At 37.3% G+C, this 12,643-nt stretch overlaps 1 protein-coding gene across 2 annotated transcripts in view; it reads right to left on the reverse strand.

Annotated features, from left to right (window-relative positions):
• osbpl8 (oxysterol binding protein-like 8) overlaps positions 1-12,643 on the reverse strand; it is a 100,081-nt gene that overhangs the window by 77,236 nt on the left and 10,202 nt on the right. For both annotated transcript variants that reach the window (XM_066723600.1, XM_066723598.1), the window contains exon 2: positions 6,840-6,893. The gene's annotated coding sequence lies outside the window, so the exon portion shown is untranslated. The remainder of the gene's footprint in view (positions 1-6,839; positions 6,894-12,643) is intronic.

Consider the following 12,643-nt stretch of genomic DNA (forward strand, 5'->3'; position numbering starts at 1 on the left):
CTACTGAAATAAGTGAAGAAACAAAACAATTGCAAGGAGAGAAAATGGCAAAGATGTTTGCCTACAGAAGACAGGAAGTTGTCAAGGAGGAGCCTAAAATTGAGGCCTTCATGGAGAGATGGCCTGCACTCATCCAGGTGAACGAGGTATGATTACTTTTTAAAAGGAAAAAAAAAGTTTTGATTGCTATAGAGTAGCTGGTTGACCATGACACAAGTAGCTGCGCAAACAAACGGAGTGGAAGTGAGTGTGATAACATTGGAGGAATAGGGGAAGTGACAAAAGTTCAGAAGCAAGTTTCACAAACTGAGGCAATATCACAGAGCTATTGCTATCTGCATTGCGAGGTCTTATCCATAAGAGCACATTCCATACCCAGCATCACATCTTTGCTGGCATTCTCTAGAAAACTGTTAACTTTATTCTCCTTTGACTGGTCAGGATCACAGATCTCACTCACTTCCATACTTTGGATGGGTGTGGGGAGGTGGGGCAGTGGAATATTGGATGGGTGTGGGGAGGTGGGGCAGTGGGATATTGGATGGGTTTGGGGAGGTGGGGCAGTGGGATATTGGATGGGTGTGGGGAGGTGGGGCAGTGGGATATTGGATGGGTGTGGGGAGGTGGGGCAGTGGGATATTGGATGGGTTTGGGGAGGTGGGGCAGTGGGATATTGGATGGGTGTGGGGAGGTGGGGCAGTGGGATATTGCATGGGTAGGATACAGGTGGGGTGGGGTAGTAGGATGGGTGTAAGGGGAGAGTGGGGTACTGAGGGGGTAAAGGAGGAAGGATGGAGGGTCTTTATGCGTGTCCTCTTTTTAATTTTCAGGACTCTGAAGGAGACGAGGCACAGAGGCAGGTGGAGAAGCAGACCTTGGCCATATATGTGATACAAAGGGAAGGGGAAGCAGCTCTAGGTTGCACAGAGGACATCGGCATTGCCATTGAGGGAGTAGAAGTGCTCAATGAACTGCAGTCGGTGGCATCAGCTTTCGCCGTGCTGTTTGGACTCTTATACTGTCTTAATCTTAGCTATCCACAGCTCCACCGATACTCTTCTGAGGTGTCCAGAGGATTCTCATGCAGCTGGATGTACACAGAAAGTCTGCCGAAGTGCTCACACTGAACCACAACATACACACTGCTGTGTACATGGGAGATGGAAGGAGGCTCAGTCTTCTCTCTACCCTTTTTTTATATTTTCTTTTAAGTTTGTAAAATGTTAACATGGTTTGGGCTGGAAAGGGAGAGAGGAAGAGAGGGTCTAAATATCTATGTGGAGAGTGTTCCCTCAACTGATGCGCTTGCATAGTTTGGATGTGGTTTGTATTAATGTCTTGTATGAACGTTTAGCTGCAAACAGTTCACGTTTTGTTTACTGCATGTATGTCCCCTGGCATGATGTCTTGCTAAATGACTTAGTAAGGCATTCCAAGTCTGTTTATGCTGCTGTATTAATTGGCATGTTTGCTGTTGGTGACATGTTCTTTATGGGTCTTTTCCCAAAACAATGTTTCAATGACAGTGGCATGAAATTCTAATTTTTGTCATGTGTATGGCAAGTTATTGGACAGTAAATACATGGTGGATTGGATTTTAAATTGACTCGTTTTTTTTGTTTTTCAACAAATTTGATCTGATTTGTTTTAGTGAACTGGAGGTTGGGGGTTTAAAATTAAGAATCTGGCTTGACCTAAATCAAATAGTTAATGTATAATAAATAGAAGTGCTGACTTAAATTAAACCAAAACAATTAGTTTTGTAACAATTACAAAAACAGGTTGCACTAACTTAAGATATTAATTTCAACAGATTGTTATTTTTGAATTGAGACAACTTAATTCAGTTACTTGTGATCAGCTGAAGTAATGTTTTCAGGTAAATCCAACTAATCATTACAAATCAGTGTAGATAATTTCATCCTACTCCTGTAATAACTTATTTTTGTTTTCCCATATGAAACTAATACCCTGCATTCCAACTGACTTAAAGATAACCTTTAATGGAGTACTATCATAAAATGTATATGAATTACCATTACATCATAAACTTCAATGTTATCTATTTTAACACCTGCATCTTCAAATAAGTCTATTAGTCTGGTTAGGGGTGATCTCCCTTTTCTAAACCAATACTGCCATTCTCCTATTATAATCAAACCCTATAAGAAAACATGATGCTTAATTGTTAAAATTGATTCAATCACTTAAGAAATAAGAAATATAGTTGATGGTAACTTTGTACATTTTCTTTAAATCTACAGGTTTATATAATGCTGGAATTGGTCTAGTATGTTTCTGTGTAATAAAATCTGTAATGCAATGCAGGCTATGGGGAATTCAAAACAATTTGAATTATTTGTGCAAAATGTGCATTTTTTAATCAAGAGAGGAGGAACATGATTTTAGGATTATATTACTGAAATAAACCCCTAAACAGTACATGTCATCCTTCTTATTTGTTTTTACAGAACTTTGATATGCATCTCTCCACTAAGCTAATTTATACTGGATGAAGGATGAGATCATTCTGAAAGAGGGTACAGAGACTACAGAAAAGGTAAGAGCTGGTGTAGATTATATAGCTGTCTTGCTGAAATGCAAGAGTATTGGTGTTTGGGCTCAGTTGGCACTTTATAATCCTGAAGTAACTGCCCAGAAACATCATTGGCAAAAATAAAGAAATGGTAAATATTAAGCAACATTGTCAGAAATCTGCCTGTAGGAAAGGCCATACAAATTGTTTCCAGAAACATATCTTCAATATGTAATGATTGGCTTTGGGGAAACACTCAGAATTGTACCATTTCAGTCTCATTTCCAAGGTTTCATTAGAGTGTTGATAGAGTTCCTGTCAGGCAGGAGAAATTCATCTCAAAAACAAAGACAAAAACATTGGTCAGGTATATTATCTAGAAGAACTTAAAGCCACCTTCACTTATATTACTTGCTTAATCTAAATAAGAAAGACCTAAATGATAATAGTTTATATGAACAGCTCAAACCAAATCATGCCTTATGATTACATATTAAACCTTTCAGAAAACTGTATACAGGCAGTGAGTCATTAGGGGCTAGTTGAGCTTCAACCCCTCCAAATCCACTCTGGGATATATTCCAATATGTTCATTTACTGCCCTCTATTTAGTTCATCGCATGACTTCATACAATCGCTTGTTAGAAAATGACAGAAAATTGAGTGTTCTCAAGCATTCGAACATCGTTGGTCTATTTCATAATCAGACCAGAAACAGCTAAGCCTGTTAAGACTCTGCTTCTATCAAAGTGCATGCGTATTAGGAATGTGTTAGGAGCCCCCTGCGATGCATTTCATGCAAAGCAGGTAAATCGGAAGTAGGTAATCCTTGGCACCTTAAATTAAACCAAGTATTTACAGAACCTGACTATATAAAACGTAAAGCTGCAGTTCAGTGAGAAGAGGTTATGTGATAGGAAATGGCTACCTAAGATGCACGTCATCAGGCAATCAGGTTATGTGTTGAAACAAATATCCCAAAATACACTGGACTTACATTTTAATCACGATATCCAGTGATTGTGAAAATACATCTTGGTTTTGGCAGCACAGAGCCTCTTGCTAGAATACTGCTTGTGTTTAAATAGAACAAAACCGACTGCATAAAACCACGGGTGATATAAAGGTGTTTCATCTATAAGGCTGTAAAAATGTATAAATCTATTGCTCTCTATTTAACAACTTGGGATAATCATCTAAAGATATATTCACAAGCCTTCATTAATTAGAATATGCATTAGCAAAGTAGGATGCTAATCAATTTGAAGCAGTGTTAATTTACTTGCCTGCAGGAGTACTATTAGCTCACATAATGCATTACTACTGTGAAAACTGCATTCAATAAAAGCTGGAATTTTGTTTTCATACTACATGACCTTCTATGTATACATAACGAAGGCTGTACAAAATAGTGTAATATATAGGAAAATTAAATAATAAACTTTGCAGGTGTGACATGGAAAAGAGAAGCTGTAGATAGAAGCAAGTGGAAACATCTTGGGGAGCCTTGAACCAGCAGTAGATCAATATGGGCTGATGGTGATGAGAATGTATATATATGGCTAATTTAAATATGAAACTACAACTTTGCTTTCATGTGCATGATTTGAGGATTATTTACTGGCTTTATGATGCATTCCTTTGCGTAATCAAAATGTCTACATTAAAAATAGAACCCACATGGAAACTACTGGGACAGTTATTGTTTCAGCTGGTAAAATGTAAACAACCAAGATGGCAGTTAAAGAACTTCCTCAAGGTGAGGTATCGGTTATCATCTGCTTCACAAATACTACTTCCCCTTCCACTGTACACCATCTGCTATCTTATCTTATGTTTCCATATATTTCATGTAAAACACATCAATAATCTATATAAGAAACCCAAGTGCCCCTTCTTCAATATGAATACAATAATTAATCAATGTTGCTTTAATGAAAAAAAATGAAAGTCTGAAGATAAACAGCCCTTGACTATTTCATATTAGTCCAGTCTGTCCAGTTTCTTCTATGATAATGGTTAGGGTGATCCTGAACAATACCTGTAGAAATTCTAGATACCTTCACTGACTGAAAAACAGACCACACAAATTATAGTTGGCATGAATGTCAGTGGAGACAACTCCGGTGTATTTAGTACCATTAATGTCAAAAAGGCCTCACCTAACATGCGAACAATGCATAAAACAAAATGGAAATATAGCTCCATATATGGCTGCTTTGGGTTTGCATACTTCACAACATTTTAAATACACTTAAAAGCTCACTATTTCACAGCAGGATTAAACATGACGCAGTTTACAAAATAATCTACATTAAGTGATTTTGTAACATGATGTAGCATTAAGGGGGGGTGTATTGTGATAAGAGTATTCTAGCCCTGAGCTGAAGCTCTGATCTAAAGAAGACTTCTCCCCCGAAGTTACCAGAATTCCTGAGCTCATCGGCCCATGAACTGTTCTACGTCAAAGTGACAGTCTTGGGAGTCGGCTCACCTAGAATGGGTCAAATGGCTTGGAATCCCTACTGTGAAAATGTCTGGGGAATAGGGCCTGGAGGTAACAAAACCCTTTGAAGCAGGTGAGAGCCGAAATCCCGAAACAGAGCTACGAACCCAGGCAAACTGGCATTTCCAAAAGATGGCATGGATTGGCATCAGGCATGAATCGAGCCTCCTCCAATAGGACACTGGGGGGTTGGCACAAATCCAACCTCGCACACTCAAGCACCAATCACCTATGATCTGAAGGCATAAAAAGTAGCGCACAGCACTTTCTCTCGCTCTCTCACCTGAACCAGTAACTCGCTGCCACAGCTCAACCGGTAGCTCTATCGCCTGAAACAGAAGTCTTTGCCGGCAACAGAAGAGTTTAACTGGGAGAAGGAGATTGGGCCGTACGAAGAATTCTTTAAAGAACTTTACCAAGTAAAGAACTTTAGAACCTGCGCTGCCCTCCTGTGCCCACCTGATCAGTGGAGTGTGTGCAGCTGGACAATTGACTAAGTCGACTGCAATACAGAAGTGTTCAGCCATTTAGAGTCTTAAGAAACTTTACCCTCGGAAACGAACTTGTCTTCAAGTAACTACGGTGGAAAACCCTGCTTGCCAAGAAGACATCCTGTGCACACCCTTGGAGCCTTCAAACCAGTGGAAAATCTGTTTGGAAAAGACTCTACTTTCACGAAACCCCAACTTCCAGGAGCATCGACTGAAGTGGAAGTTATTGGACAAAGCCGAACCGGACTGCCTTTGCTCCAAAACACACGGACCTCGTGCCGTGTGCTGTTATCTGAGCCCGAAGCCAGAGAGGCCTCTCTGCGACGAAGTTCAGATAAGTTAACAGTTTGGAGTTTATTATTCATGACATTTGAGAAATCAATTAGAAATGTTATTCTGCGAGTCATAAACTTTAGAATGTGTAATATCATTTAGTATTTTCTTAAATATAAATGTGTGTTGCATTAAACTGTTTTGTTTGACAATTTTAGAAATAAAACCTGTCAACGCAGAGAAATATCTTCTCATTCCTGTTTAATTGTTTTAGTCTGAAATTGACACGTTAATAAACACTAGATTATAGGTGGCCCTGCCTATCCTTAATCATTGAATAATAATCAATTAGGGAGAATTGTGGTAACAAGAAATGATAGAATCTTTCTTGGCATCCAAACGTAAATGAGACTGATATATATAACAAGAAGTTATTTGACATAAATACTAACCTGCATAGTTAGTTAATGTCCAACTAACAATACTAATGAGAGACTCACCTTCGTCTTACTAACCGGTATTGTAGTCAATGTGTTTATAATTTTGTTTAACAATTTGTGTGTTATCATATGCAATTCCATGGTCTTTGATTTGGTCACGGAAGTGATTTGTCTTTGATTTGTTGATCTTGAGTGAATTTTAATTAGGCTTTCCTTTTTTGTATAACTAGTGTAGTGCTACATTTTATCTTTGTTTTTAATACATTTGAGAATGTATATCTTTGGAATTGGTGTCTGCGTCCAATTATTGCAGAAATTGAGTTCTACAAGATTCTAGGATTCTTGATAAGGTGATACTTAAATTCACTTTAACTGAAATTTATAAGTGTACCTTACGCTACAATGACATCAGCTTGGGGCCAAAAAAGAGAAAAACAAGTCAAACGGCAACTTAACTAAAGTCGTAATTGTAAGACGTCATTTAATAGTAATAAATCCAACAATCCTACAGTCAGCTCTTAGAAACACTTCAGCTTTTGAGATAATGGTGAAGATAAACAGGGGCAAGGAATTCTGCAGCAAACATGACTTACCTCATGAGTCTTGCGGAGCAGAAAGCAGTTCCTCAAAGAAATACCAAAGCCAGTCTGAAAGAGGATGGAGAAAGAAAAAAAAAATAGCTTTTATTTATTTTGGATTTTTCTTTGCTCGATGCTACATTTCATTCCCTAGGCCAGAGCACTCCATATGCCAAGGAGGTCAGGGACACTGTTAGCCCCTTTGGGACAGTGGTACTTTAATGACTCAATTAGAGTAAAACCAATGTGGTATTTCCCTTGGTGCCTCTCCAGAATGCATTCTTTTAGAAAATTGTAACAAGGTCCCAGTGTTTGTCAGACACACAGCTATTTAACATGTCAAACAACAAGTTACTGTAAGCCACAGAACCTCTATGTTCTTGACACAAAGAAGAAGAAAAAACAGTGGAACTCGGGGGAGAAGGAGAAAGTACTGCTCATACTGAGCAGTGCAACAGCAGGGGCAAAACAACATGACATTTTGAAAGAATATAAACCTTCTAATAAAATACTTAAGGAGTTTGGATAGTTGTTTTGTGTGTGTGTGTGTGTGTGTGTGTGTGCGTGTGCGTGTGTGCGTGTGTGCGTGTGTGGGCCATCAGTGAATAAGTGATTTCTTTAATTTCTGCTGATCTGTGATTTCTATGTCTCTCTCCACTGCAGTCTTCACAGTAAACCAGTTATTGTGATTGTCAGCATCTACGCAGCTGTGATGTGCAAACATCCACTAAGGCAGATCAACTAATGGTGCAGGGTTTATAAACGTTTTAGCATTGGACTTTAAAAGACAAACAAAAATAAAATCAGAACACAAAATTAAAGACAAATTTTAGGTCTAAGATGTAGGCCTAATTAATGTATTTCCTGTTGCCAAATCAACTAAGTGGCATTTCAGTTGAAGACAATACTGATATTCTTTCAAAGCAAATCAACAATAAGCTAGCCATGTTTGAAAATGTGTCCTTTTAAAAGAGATAATCTCATTATGCATATAGTAAACAGAAAAAACACATCTACAGAAAGACACGGAGAATAGCAAGCTGGTGACCTGATTTATTTTACCCTCTCCAGTGAGTGGATTCATTTTATTACACACATTTGGCACGCAACACCCAGAAGTAAAGTCCTATGCAGCCGTGTTGTAGCTGCACATAACGAGGATTGCCATTCATTTCTGAAGACCTGCTTTGTAGTTTTACACTGCAGTCATTGCCTAAATGCTAATGTCAATTTGCTAGAACTAAAATATTCAGCCTGACTCTTATCAGGTTCTTTACTTTAAATCCAATCAAGTTCAGCCACCCAGAAAGTGCTGCACTTCGGCAGTGGTGAAGCAAGTCCCATTCTACTTCTGCAGCACTTTAGATAACATGGGATGGAAAGACTTATACAAGAGCAATGTATTATTATTATCATTATTTCAAGCTATTGTTTAAAAAAAAAAAAAAAAAAAAAAACAGTGGAGCCAAATTATCTCTCAAGGAAAGGATTCAAGAGATTTTGTCCATGTCAAATGCAATTCTCATCTTGATATGCCTACAGGCAGTAATAGCTTCAGTAATTCAATTGTATACACTGAGATTAATGTAAGTGTAAATCCAAACAACACAAAGTAGCATAGAGAGTTCTTTAAAATTAATGCCATTGTATATTTTAACTAGTGAGAGATGGCAGAAGGAAGAGACCTCTCCACAGCACATATCCATGAATCTGTGATCACACAGCCTGAGCTCCAGAACAGCACAGGACAGTGACAGCTTGATATCAAAGTTCTAGAATGATGTTCAGTCCAAAATGTGAATTGTTCTCCTGGTGAGGGTTTCACAAGCAAAAATGTATTACGGCTAAAGTTAAGCAAATTAAGTTTCATTGTCCATTTAGAACTAATTAATAATTTGATTGAACCCTCAGTGACATCCCACTTTTGAATAAATATCCTAAACGTTCAAGTCTACATGTGAGACCTCAATAAGGATAAAGAGTGGTATGTGTCTGAATTTTCAAAACTACAGAAAAACCATTGATTTTGTTTCTCCTGAAAAATATGAACCTTTGACCCTTTTAAATGACTTACAAAAAAAAGATACTAAGAAACCTAAGCTGTGGATAACTTTGAAAAGCACCCTTTTATGATCATATCACAAAGCATGCTATAAAAGCTTTGCAGTAATGCGAGAATTTAGATAAAAGCTTCTTGCTTTTTTCCAGATTTGTTTATACTGCATGGAATCCATTTATCAAATGGTCAAATAGAGATTTCACGATACTGAGCACAACACAAAGAGAAATGCTGAAATAGTTCAACTTTCTCACACTTTCTTGTCAGTGAACTGTGTATCAGCAAATCTGCAAAGGATCAATAGCACATAACTGAAGTTTATATCAACCTCTTTCTATGTTTTTTACTTTGTAGTCTCTTTATTGAAACATTCTCAGAAATCAAGGCAAAAAGGTGCTCAGTGCAAAGCAGCAAAAACAACAAGCAGAAACAGAACCAATACACAGATAACCAACCGCACAGTGCAACACAGCAGTGTAAAAAAAGAACAGTCATAAAAATAACAGAGATTTGGTTTGTAGTTTCAAGGTAAAGAAGTTTGGCTTTACTCATTTGACTGAGGGGTCCAGACCGTCAACCCTCCCCACCCTTTATGGAGAATGAGCCAAGGAGCTGCAGAGGCGGTGACAGGGGAGGAGGTGGGATGCGAAACAACGACACTGTGGGTGTGTGATAAGGACAGGTATTTGTTCTTTTTCTGGGTGAAAGAGAGAGCTGAAATGAGAGTTGCCTACTCCTGAAATTGTATTATGAATACAAATAAAAAAGTCTCTCTCTTCAGACTTATGAAACTTCTCCAAATCAGAACAGTTACAGATTTTAAGACTCAATGACATGAGAAGTATTACATTTAAATGAATAATGTAATAGTAAATTAGTGGTAGTGTCTTCAGATTGCATGTAATTGAAGTCAAAGCACATAATGCGTTTAATTTAAATTGAAAGGAGCCATTTGAATCTTTGCTTCGGGGTGTATAAAGCTCTGAAGGGACCTTGTGGAATTTCAATACTATAGGAACTTACAAAGAATGTTTCAATGATATACAATATAAGGCTAAGCAGGGCTATAATTTATAAAATGTAAGATGAAACCACACAAATTAATACTAAAATAATTTTGGCCCAGTGCACTGGGCCAAAACCCCCACTTTCACCAAACTGTCTCTGTAAATCACTGTCACTCTCATTATTACCCACAACCTGGGTAAGATTAGGGAATGAACAGACAGATTAATGCAGCTCAGTTTCAGGCTATCCCTGTGGATCAATCCTGTTTGGTGTCAATGCTTTACAGTCATTGAACAATGGAACAACAGGTTTCTATGACATGGAAAAAATGCAGCACTAGGGATTTTTTGGTCTAAGTAACATTTAGTACAATGACATTTTCTAATACACTTTGCATTACCAGGTTAGCTCTTTCCTTGCATAATGAGGAGAGCATTACACTATAGACAGTTTGGTGTACATCTAATTATGTATATTTATGGAAAAAAAATGCATTCTCAACAGATAAACTATTCAGGAAGGTAACTCAACTAAATCTAGACTAAATCTAAACTAAATCTAAAACAATGTGCCTAAAAGAACCCCCAAGTTCCTTTCGCTTGGTTACATTTTTGGGGAAACATATTGAAGAGGTTTATGTTAAATAGAAATAATGGTATTCACAAACAAACACTAAAAGCGAAAGAAGGCTTTGCACCCATAATTAGAGCATCATAACCAAAAAAGGGATAGGTGGTGAAATTTGATACACTTGCATATTGTAGGCTACATTTTGGATACAATCTATTACCATACAGTTAGAAAATACAATGAGACATAGCTTACAGTTTTAGTGTTGGAAGAAAATGCAAAACCAACCTCGCAATTTGACTCTTGTTAAAGTTAACCTGACAGTCTGATAAAAGAGAACACAGACCTATAAATGTCTGATCACTGTTTTGAAACCTTCGTCACTTGGTAACTATAACAGTGGGATCTGGCAACCCAAATACTTAATACTTAATATATTACATAAAATTAAATTGTAAAATCTAAACAACCAACACCCAGATTATCCCAATGTCATCTAACATTTGTACCAATGAAATGGTGCTGTGTATACCAGTGGAAATCAATGTTCTATACATTAAACACTACACCTAAAATCCTGCCACATAGCATTGGTGCAGTCATAGCAGAAAACTGAAGCAGGCATCCACGGTTTGCCCTCTGGGCCAGGGTTTAACCTGGTTGTGTGTTGAGGAATTATCGTTTGCAAGTCAGATGGAAAGTCGAGAGCTTTCCTCCATTGTTCTCTCCACAAAGGTCTGCATGGTCCTATTGTAGCATCATTACCAATATGTTGTGTTCTCCCCCCGGTAAGAGAAACACAAGGGAACTCAATAACATTCTGAATACATGCACTTAAAATAAATCACCTGGGGCAAATGCATTGTACACAGTTTAAGTTACAAAAAAACTGAAATCAAACACTAATCTCTCAGCAGCTATCAGTGATTGTTTCCTCTGGCTCCATAAAAAGAGTTTGACATTGTCACACAACAACTCCTGAGCCCTGTTTGTCGAAAGTGACACTGTAAAAATAAAACTGAAACAAATAATAATTGTCTGAACACATCTGTATGGAATCAAGCCCATGCATGTGCTGATGTACTGCATTACTTTCATACCTTTGTCCTCCACACCCACGTTGCTAAACTGCCAGATACCATGCATACCTGTCTACATACCTTTCTCACCTTCAATCATAATTTACATTACTTTTGGAGTATTTTATATAAATGAAATGCATCTTAACTCAGCAAAATAAATGCAATAAATAGCATTTACACCAGTATATAAATAAGTATTTTATAAGTATCCAAACCATTGCTTGACCCACACAGGACTCTCAAGCATAATGTGAGCTTATGGATCAAACGCCTTAGCAAATTAAAAGCATATTTACTTTCTGCTAATCTGTAAGCTCAATGCAACTAATCACTTCTTTCAAGCACAATTAAGAAAAAAATAAGAATTAGCCTTCAGCTCTTTGATGCATAAGATATGCTATATTTTCCATCGCAAACCACAAATCCATGCATTTACTAATAATATGCAGAGAAGATTTCATATCTTCACATTATTTCCCAGGGCAATTTTAGAGCCAGATAAATAGAGATGTTTGTAAAGTATTTTTAAGGAATGTTATTTTCTTACAAATTCACCGATATGGCTTTTTCTCATGGGGAAAGAACAATAGTCAATCACACAAATTGGTCATTTTAATCCTTCTCCCAAGCTTCCTAGTGTTGAAATAAATTAATCTGAAACAACTAAAATAATATATGGTATCAAGAGTGCATTGCAATACATTAAGAATTGTTTTAATTTTCATATGAAAAGTACAGTCACTATATAAGATAATATTTAACTGTTTTTTGTGCAGTAGGCCTATACAATTTAAACTTTCACTATTTATGATCCCATTTGCTCGGAGGTACAAGTGCAACCTGGTTTCAAGTAATTATTGTTCAGTTAAGCGAATGACTTACTGTATTATGACAGTGAAGTTGGCTTCGTATATTTAATGTATTTTATTTTACATTTACAAAAGGCAATATCAGCTCCACTGTGACATTAATACAATTCAATGAGATTCAGTCTGAATTTGCTTCTTCAGCTCTGATATTACCATAATTTATTTTCTTTTCTTTTCAAACATGTATAATCCTGCATGCAGTTTACCCTGTGAAATGGAGTGAGAAAACAG

Source organism: Amia ocellicauda, chromosome 15, assembly GCF_036373705.1.
Source record: "Amia ocellicauda isolate fAmiCal2 chromosome 15, fAmiCal2.hap1, whole genome shotgun sequence".
Classification (NCBI taxonomy): Eukaryota; Metazoa; Chordata; class Actinopteri; order Amiiformes; family Amiidae; genus Amia; species Amia ocellicauda.